Raw genomic sequence first — 10,465 nt, forward strand, 5'->3', positions numbered from 1 at the left:
ACCTAAAGAGTAGTTTATCTTAAAACCTGCCTGGAATGCTCATGCATGAGGGAAAGCAAGGTTAATTGAAGGAGAGAGGGAAGTTGGATGGAGTCTTTTTAAAACCACCTAGGTAAGCTTCTGGGCATTTTCAAGCACTTTGGAGACTGATGGCACTTGTTTATGTCTCATTTCCTTTTAAGACATGTTTTCCTTTTATTCTCATACAAGTGTATTATTTGCATAATCATTACCATTATTGGGGTTGTTTGGGATTTATAAATAGAATACTTATAGAGAGAAAGAAAGAAAGACAAGAGAGAAGGATAACAAAGGAGTTGGGGAGATTTTTCTGTCCTAACTGTTTAAGAGTAGGATGAAAAATGAAAATAAGTGAGTTTAAAAGGACAGATGAACCTGTGTATAAATGATATGAAATTTTCAATTACTTAAACACTGAAAGATGAAAGATAAAGGAAACATGGAGAGCACACTGAATGATCTTGCTAAGGGAGAAGATAGAGAAAGAGCTTTGAATAATATATTTTTTCTGGATAACTTTTAAATGGTATCAACATAGAATGGCTTCTGTCTAGAGTTTAAGGTTATACTACATGAAAGAAGAGAAAAATAGGACTTCCAGCCACGATGGTGGAGAGAAGACAGGCACTGTGATAGGTGCTCTCACTTTCCTCTCAGAAATAACATAAGAGAAAAACTTCTTAACAAAAATCCGATCAACAAAACTCAGAAAGAGTAACTAGGAGAAGAATACCTACCAAGAAAGTCTGTCTCAGTGGACCATGGGTGAAACTGGAGACGAGAGCAGAGGATCAGCTCAGGGCAATTGGGGGAAGCCAGAGGGTCAGCCTCATTCTGTGAGTGGAGGGTTCGAGATCCAACTTTAACTGCAGGGTCTTTGGGGTGGGGGATGGGGGGAGCTATAGGAAGGTGAGTTCCAGCACAGAGTCTCAGAGCACACCTGGAGAACAAGCAACTGAGCCAGGGACCTGGGCAACAGTGTTCACTCAACAGAAAGACATTAACTCCCTGCCCCCAGGGCCCAGCCCAGTGTTCAAGGTCTCAAGGTCAACTCAGACCCTATTGCTGAGGACCTCACTCCAGAGAAAGCAACCAACACCCCCTACTGGCTGGTCCTTGGAATTACTAAGCCAAGTGAAAAAAGCCTCTAGAATCTTCAAAAGCAAACCTCTGAGAGCCAGCTCCACCTCCACCCAACACAAGAAATAAAAAGTCCAGAGAAAAGAGAAGCCCATGGAGAAATACTTAGAAGAGACAGATTCTAACCCAGAGAGACCTAGCACTGCTGAGGAGAATATGAATTGGTCTCCAGCCCAGAAAGACTTCCTTGAAGAAATCGGGAAGGAGTTTAAAAATCAAATGGAAAAATTGGGAAAAGAAACTCAAGAGAAAATTAACATATTGCAAGAAAAAATTATCATCATGCAACAAGAAAACAAATCCTTAGAAAGTACAACTAGACAAAAACAAAATGAGAATAACTCTCAGATCTTCAATTGGGCAAATGCAAAAAGAAAATGATTCTCTCAACTCTTCAACTGGACAAATGAAAAAAGAAAATGATTCTCTCAAATTCTCAATTGGGCAAATTGCAAAAAGGAAATGATTCTCTCAAAACTACATTTGGGCAAATAGAAAAGTCCTTCAAAAACAGAATGGACCAACTGTAAAAGGAGTTGCAAAAGACAAATGAAGAAAAAAATCTTCTCTTAAAAAATAAAGGAATGGAATCAGCAGATATTATTGACCTCATGAGCAATAAAATTGTGTTAAACAAACCAAAAGATTGAAAAAATAGCAAAAAATGTAAAATACCTCATCAACAAAACCACTGACCTCAAAAACAGATCAAGATGGGAGAACGTGAGAATTATAGGCCTTCCTGAAAACATTGAAGAGAAAAACAAAAACTGGACTTAATATTACAGGATTTAATGATGGAAAATTGCCCTGATATCATGGAACCAGAGGGCAAAATAGTTATTGAAAGAATACATCGATCCCCTTCAGAAAGAGATCCTAAAATGAAAACACCAAGGAATGTTATGACTAAATTCCAGGACTATCAGATAAAAGAAAAAATTCTACAAGCAGCCAGAAAGAAAAAAATTAAATACCAAGGAGCCACAGTAAGGATTACGCAGGACCTGGATGCATCAACATAAAGGGATCGAAGGGTCTGGAATGAGATATACCAAAGAGCAAGGGAGCCTGAAATGCAACCAAGAATAAGATGAAACTGGCTATATACCCACTTGGGAGAAAGAATTTCATAACTCTTGAGAATTTTAACTCTATTAGAGATGGACACTCATAACTTTTCTGTGACTCAGATAGAATGATTTAAAAACAATACATATTTAAAAAAGGGGGCAGTAAGGAAAAGAGAGGTTGGAGGGAGACTGAATGGGACAAATCTCATTACATCAAGAGGTACAAAAGACCTATTGTAATTGAGGGGAAGAAGGGAGGAGGTGAGAACCACCTGAATCTTCATCATCACACTTGGCTTAAAATTACTTAGACACACTTAATCAAGTTAAGAAACTTACCTTACCTTTCAAATATTAAAAGGGAAAAAGGGGAGGGGGTTGATAAAAGAGGGCAAACACACTGAAGGTGGTGATATTAAGAAACAAAACACTGGGGAATATGGATAAAGAGGAAAAATAAGAACAGAAGGAAGACAGCATGGAGGGCAATAAAGAGTTAGTAATTATAACTTTGAATGTGAATGAGATGAAATCTCCCTTAAAACATAAGCGAATAGCAGTGTGGATTAGAAATCAAAATCCTGCAATATGCTGGTTACAAGAAACTCATTTGAAGCAGAGAGATACATGTAGAGTAAAGGTAAAAGGTTGGAGCAAAATATGTTTTGCTTCAGCTGAAGTGAAAAAAGCAGGGGTAGCAATCCTTATCTCAGAAAAAAGTAGCTGCAAAAATAGATCTCATTAAAAGAGATATGAAAGGGGGCAGCTAGATGGTGAAGTGAATAGAGCACCAGCCATGGAGTTAGAGGTACCTGAGTTCAAATGTGAACTCAGACACTTAATAATTACCTAGCTGTGTGGTCTTGGGCAAGTCACTTAACCCCATTGCCTTGAAAAAAAATCTTAAAAAAAGAGATAAGTTAGGAAACTATATCCTCTTAAAAGGTACCATAGATAATAAAGTAATTTCAATACCAAATGTGTATGCACCCAATGAGACAGCATCCAAATTCTTAGAGGAGAAGTTGAAAGAGCTACAGGAAGACATAGATTGCAAAACTCTACTAGTGGAAGACCTCAACCTCCCTCTCTCAGATTTAGATAAAACTAATCTTAAAATAAATAAGAAGGAAGTTAAGGAGTTAAATAGATTGTTAGAAAATTGAGATATAGAACTATGGAGGAAATTGAATGGGGGTAGTAGACAGGAATATACTTTTTTTTTTTTCCTGCTATACATGGCACTTACACAAAAATTGACCACATGTAAGGAGATAAAAACCTAAAATCAATTGCAGAAAGGCAGAAATAGTGAATACATCTTTCTCAGATCATAATGCAATGAAAATCATATGCAATACTAGGCCAGGCAGATATAAACCCAGAACTAATTCTAAACCAATTAACCTTATTTTAAAGAATGAGTGGATCAAGCAGCAAATTATAGAAAGAATTAATTACTTTTTCTTAGATAATGACAATAATGAAACTATATACCAAAACCTATATGATATACTCAAAGCACCTGTCAGAGGATATATAATATCTTTAAATGCTTAGATGAATAAATTAGAGAAAGAAGAATTCAGTTAATTAAATATGCAACTAAAAAATTAAATAAATTAACCCCCCTAATTACACACCAAATTAGAAATTCTTAAAATTAAAGGAGAAATTAGTAAAATCAAGAGCAAGAAAACTAATAAATAAAACAGAGCAGGTTTTATGATCAAAAAACAATAAAATTGATAAACCGATGGTCAATTTGGTTTAAAAAAAGAAAGAAGAAAATCAAATTGCTAGTATCACAAATGAAAAAGGTGAACTCACCACCAATGAGGAGGAAATTAAAGTAATAATTCAGAATTATTTTGCCCAACTCTATGCAAATGAATTTGATAATCTAAGTGAAATGGGTGAATATTTACAAAAATATAAGTTTCCCAGATTAAATGAAGAGGAAATTAAAAACCTAAATAACCCTATCTCAGAAAAAGACATTCAGCAAGCCATTATTGAACTCCCTAAGAAAAAATCTCCAGGGCCTGTTGGATTCACAAGTGAAGTCCATCGAACATTTAAGGAACAATTCTATATAAGCGCTTTGGAAAAACAGGTGAAGATAGAATTCTGCCTAACTCTTTCTATGGCACCAATATGGAGCTGATACCTAAACCAGGAAGAGTTAAAACAGAGAAAGAAAATTATAGACTTAGCTTCCTGATGAATATAGATGCAAAAAACTTAAATAAAAGTCTTAGCAAAATGATCTCAACAAGTTATCACCTGGATAATACATTATGATCCAGTAGGATTTATCCTAGGAATGCAAGGTTGGTTCAATATTAGGAAAACTGTTAGTATAATTAATTATATCAATAACATAATTGTCAGAAACCATAGGATCATATCAATAGATGCTGAAAAAACTTTTGACAAAATACAGCACCCATTCCTGATAAAAACACTAGACAGTGTAGGAATAAATGGACTGTTCCTTAGAATAATAAGCAGTATCTATCTGAAACCATCAACAATCATTACATGCAATAGGGATAGACTTGATGCATTCCCAATAAGATCAGGGTTAAACAAGGATGCTCATTATCACCACCACTATTCAATATCCTATTAGAAATCTTAGCCTCAGCAATGAAAGAAATGGAAGGAATTAGAATTGGGAAGGAAGAGACAAAACTCTCACCCTTTGCAGATGACATGATGGTATACCCAGAGAATCCCAAAAGATCATCCAAAAAACTATTAGAAATAGTTAGCAACTTTAGCAAAGTAGCAGGATATAAAATAAACACTCATAAATCTACAACATTTCTATATACAACTAGCAAGATACAGCAGGAAGAGCTAGAAAGAGAAATCCCATTTAAAGTAATCTCAGATAAAATAAAATACCTGGGAGTCTACCTGCTAAGGCAGACTCAAAAACATTTTGAAAACAATTACAAAACACTTTTCACACAAATAAAATCAGATTTAAATACCTGGGCAAACATTAACTGTTCATGGATAGGCCAAGCTAATATAATGAAAATGACAATTCTACTAAAACTAAACCACTTATTTAGTGCCCTACCAATCAAAATTACAAAAAAATTACTTTAATGAGTTAGAAAAAAGTTGTAAGTAAATTTATATGGAGAGATAAAAAGTCAAGAATTTCCAGGGATTCAATGAAAAAAAAAAGTGCAAAATAAGGTGACTTAGCCTTACCAGATCTTAAATTATATTATAAAGCATCAGTCATCAAAACTGTCTGTTATTTGTTAAGAAACAGAGTGGTGGATGAGTGGAATAGACTAGGTGCAATAGCAGGAAATGATTATTATAATCTGCCGTTTGATAAACCCAAAGAGTCCACCTATTGAGATAAAAAACGTTGGGAAAATTGGAAGTTAGTATCGAAGAAACTTAGATTAGACCAACAGCTCACACCCTATACATAAGATCCAAATGGATACAGGATTTAGACATAAAAAAAAAAAAACCTAAAAGATCAAGGAGTAGTTTACCTGTCAGATCTATGGAAAGGGAAGCAGTTTATGGCTAAGGAAGAGATGGAGAATATCACCAAAAACAAACTAGATAATTTTGATTACATTAAATTAAACCACTGTAACCAAGATGAAAAAAATGTAGTGAATTGGGAAACAATTTTTGCAACTAGTATTTCTTTTTTTTTTTGGAAAGGCAATGGGGTTAAGTGACTTGCCCAAGACCACACAGATAGGTAATTATTAAGTGTCTAAGGTTGGATTTGAACTCAGGTCCTCCTGACTCCAGGGCCAGTGTTCCATCCACTGCCCCACCTAGCCACCCCCCCCCATTGCACTTTTTAAAGGTGTCATTTTCTTTCTCTAGTTGACTCTTTTCTTCATAATCCTCCACATCATTCTTAGTCTTTTTCCTAAATTTTCTTCTACCTCTCTGATTTCATTTTCAAGCTCTTTTTAGATCTCTTTCAAGGTTTTTTTCTGCACTCATGCCCACTTTTTTTTCTGAATTTTTTAAAAATTTGCGCTCTGCTCCTGGGGTTTTTTGCTCCCATTACCCTACTTTTAAGGTGCACACATTACATCATCACCGTCACAGCCCACATTTGTGCCGATATCCCTTCCCCATCATGGAGGGCAGGACACGGGAACAGCACTGACTCCTCTTCCTCTCCTCCCACAAATCCCCTGGGATGAAAGGGCCCCATCTCGGGCTTCCTATACGTAGCCTACAGGCCCAGGCTGCTTCCCTGCCACTGGGCTGAAGGAGTGGCGCTTTGGGGGTCGCACGGTGTACCTGGTGCTGAGCTGGAGGCTTCCACCCCGTTGCTTAGGCCACCTGTGGGGCCTATTCTAAGGCAACCAGGGGAAATGGTGCTGGCGGCTTCCTGTTGTTCAGCCTGGGTTTCCGGTCTGGGGTGGGCCCAGTTGCTTAGGCCTTCCGGTAGGCCTGCTGTCTGCTAGGCTGAAGCACGTGGTCACTAGCGGCTGCTCGTTTCCTGTGGCTTCGCTGAGGCCCACGTGGTTCTGGGGCTGGGCTCCTGCCACCACACTGAGGAGGCCAGGCGGGGCTTGGGACTGGCTCCCTGGTCTCCCCTTTGACCCCAGTGGGAGGTCCTTCCGGCAGACCTCGCTCACTTCCGGGGCTAAAGCATTATTTCACTTTTTTTTTTTTGCTGGTTCTGCTGCCCCAGGATTTATTTGGGGGGCGTTATTTTTATGGTGAATCTCAGCAACTTTCTGCTTACTCCCTCTCATTAATTCTGTTGGGAGGTGCCAGTGGATAGAACATGGGAGCTAACAAAACCCAAGTTCAAATGTGGCTTCAGACACTTTAGCTCTGTGACTATTGATCAGTTGATTGAATTCTATTGGCCTTGGTCTCTAACTATAAAATGGTTAGAATAAGTAGTAGTAGAAGGTAGTAACTACTTTGAGTTTTTATGAGGATCAAATGAAATAATAATGTGGTTTTTTTCATTTTTAACTGATATTTTTATTTTTCCAATTACATGTTATGCAAGTTTTTCATTCACTTGCATATATATATATATATATATATATATATATATATATATGTATATATGTTATACAATTTTCTTCCACCCTCCTTTCCCACCCCCTCCCCTCAGCAGGGGAATAGTTTAGTGAAGGCTGTACATGTACATTTGTGTTTACATCGTAGTCATTAAATAATATTTGTAAAGCTACAGAAATGTTTGACCTCCCCCTTCTTGGATAGCTACTTTCTACTTGAAATAGTTTGAGTGAAACTTTAAATTCCTCTGAGCCTCAGCTAATAATATAATAATATATAATTAATAAAAGTATGGATATATTGCTCCCTTGTATCTGTCTTTCTATTTCTATTGACTTCCTGGGGCTGTTGTCTTACCATACTTATTTGTATATTAAATTTCTCACTGCTTTTCCCATTTCTCATTCCCCCATTCCGTGTCAAACCTTTACACCGTTGATTCAACAGCCTTTCTTTATTTATGGATCTTATCACATCTTTTCTCTCTTCAAAATCTTTTAATGACTCTCTGTTGCTTCCTAAGTAATGTTCATACTCCTTGGCATCTATAATCTGACACTTTTCAGCTTTCCAGCCTTAGCTTACGCCATTCCTCTCCGCAAGTATAATGATGCCATTCCTCTCTACAAGTATAATGATCCAGCCAAGTGAAACATTTTGCTATACTGTACATGCTTTCTGCAGTTTCCTTCTACTTTGTCTTTGCTTTTTCTGCTCTCTCCATCTGTAATGCCAGCCTCTATATTCCCACCTATCCATTGCCAAGTTCAAATGCCTTCCTCCATGAAGGCATCTGTCAACTTTGAATCTGTAACTATTTTCTGTTGCACTCTTTGTAAGCTTTGTATTCTTTTTTCTATCATTTTCTATTGCTTTTCTACCAAAATGGGAATTCTTTGAGGGCAGGAAAAATATCCAATTTAATCTCTGCATGCTGTGTATATTCTAGGTTCTTAATTACTATTTTTGAAAAATTTTTTATCATTCCAACTCCATGGAATGCTAGTTTTCAACATTCACCTTTTTGTAAGATTTTGAGTTCCATATTTTTCTCCCTCTCCCAAGTGTTCTGATATAGCTTATATATCTTTAACTATGTTAAATTTGTTTTTATATTAATCATATTGTGAAAGATGAATCAGAACAAAAGGGAACAAAAAACACATGAAAAATAAAATATAAAACATTTTAATTACTATTTCTTGAATTGTTAATGAAATTATCAAATTGATTCATATGGAGCTGGCATTCTTATGATGATATTTCTCCATTCTGGAGAAGACTGCCATCAGAGAGGTGATGCCAAGACATGCACATGAATTGGATTTGAGTAAGGGGATGCTTTGCTAAATCACCTACCTCACCTTCTCCTTGGAGACATCTGGGTTCAGTGGTCAGATATGAATCGACACAATTGGAGATGGTCACTTGCCCTGGATCACGCAGCAAGAAAGCATCAAGTATCTGAGGGTGAATTTGAATTCAGGTGCTCCTGACTCCAGAGCTGATATTCTATCCACTGTACCACCTAGTTGCTGGCATTTTAGAAATGGCAGCTATAGCATAATGGATTCTAAGCATTACAAGGGATCTCAGAGAGCATGTGGTTTTCTTCATATGGAATAATATTTTATTTTCCCTTAAAAATATTGCAGTGATGCTGATTTACCACTGTGAAGCATATCCCTGAAAGCATTTTCCTCACAGAAATGTGTTTTGTTTTTTGAGAACTCTGGTCTTCCTAAAATAGCTCCAAAGTGTACTTGAAGATGAGCCACTGAAAAAATGTTATTCAAAGGAAAAAGAGGGAAAATTTCCATAGATATTAATATAGATACATTCAAAATGGTTTAAAAGTTCATATCACATAAAATGAAGATTTTTAAAGTTGAAATGTAAAGGCAAACAATACTGGATTTGGCTAAAAAGATCTGGGTTCAAATACTGATTCTGCCACTTACTATCGGTATGGTTTGGGAAAGTCACTCATCTTCCCTGGCCCTCAGTCTCTTTACTGGCAAAATTAGGGAATTATACTAAGTAGCTTCTGAAATTTTTTCCAATTTATCCATTATTACAAAAAGAAAATATCCCTGCAATTGCATATCCTAATAATATGTGTATGTAATATTTAATAAAATATGGTAATGTATTTATATCTAATATTTGTTTGTCTATTTATAATTGTAGTTCAGTCATTTTGATTGTGTCAGACTCTTCATAATACCATCTTGGGACTCTCGGCCCTCCCCTCATTGCTAATACATTCATTCATCTCTCTCTCTCTCTCTCTCTCTCTCTCTCTCTCTCTCTCTCTCTCTCTCTCTCTCTTCCTCAATTAAAACAAAAGGAGATTCCAAATGGGATTCTTGGCCTACTTATATTTCTTAAATGGATATATAGGTTTTGAGAGGAGAATGGTAGGAAAAGTGGTCTAGAAATCAGTTGTTTATTGTTTGTCCTTTGTTCTCAAAGAAGACCATGATATCAAGGAGGTGATACATGGTGACATGCAAGGGAATTGGCTATGAGTGAGGGGGTGCTGTGCTGTCACCAACCTGACTTTTTCCTCTAAAGTCTTCTGGATCCAGTGGCCAGCTAGGAAACGGGACGACTGGGGATGACCCTGGATGTGAGAAAATCAGGGTTAAGTGACTTGTCCAGGGTCACACAGCTACTAAATGCCAAATGTCTGAGGCCAGTTTTGAACTCCTGTCCTCTTGACTTCAAGGCTAATGTTCTATCCACTGTGCCTCCTAAATGCCCCAGAAATAAAATGTTAGAATTTAATTCAGGAGTTTCTTTTTGTCTAAGTTAAAACTCAAAGCTATCTAAGTCAAAACTCAAAGCTATCTGAAAATCTGAACCAGTTTTTTTTCAAATAAGTTCAAATAATTAACCTTGGAAGAAACTTTAAATGGATGAATAAATGAGCTCTCTCAATAGGGGGTAACTTAAAATAAACAACTCCATTGTTTACTAGTTGCTTATTTCCACTTAGAAGGTCACTTGTTCAATTCATGCTGTCTGCCAAAAAGTTAATAATATTTACAACCAAAGCAATAGGAATGCAAGAGATAGGTTCTGCATTTACCTTCAACTTACATTAATAAAGTTTTTTAATCATAGAATTTATAAACAGTTTTGAGTATTTCTAATTTAAAAATAGAGAAAAAATGTAT

General features: G+C 36.5%; 1 long non-coding RNA gene across 1 annotated transcript in view; it reads right to left on the reverse strand.

Annotated features, from left to right (window-relative positions):
* The window catches only part of LOC141520298 (uncharacterized), a 111,769-nt gene extending 104,950 nt beyond the window's left edge, over positions 1-6,819 (reverse strand). Inside the window, exon 1 of the long non-coding RNA XR_012477581.1 lies at positions 6,543-6,819. This is a non-coding gene — a long non-coding RNA (uncharacterized LOC141520298). The remainder of the gene's footprint in view (positions 1-6,542) is intronic.
* Positions 6,820-10,465: the final 3,646 nt, after the last annotated feature.

The sequence above is a fragment of the Macrotis lagotis genome, chromosome 4, assembly GCF_037893015.1.
Source record: "Macrotis lagotis isolate mMagLag1 chromosome 4, bilby.v1.9.chrom.fasta, whole genome shotgun sequence".
Classification (NCBI taxonomy): domain Eukaryota; kingdom Metazoa; phylum Chordata; class Mammalia; order Peramelemorphia; family Peramelidae; genus Macrotis; species Macrotis lagotis.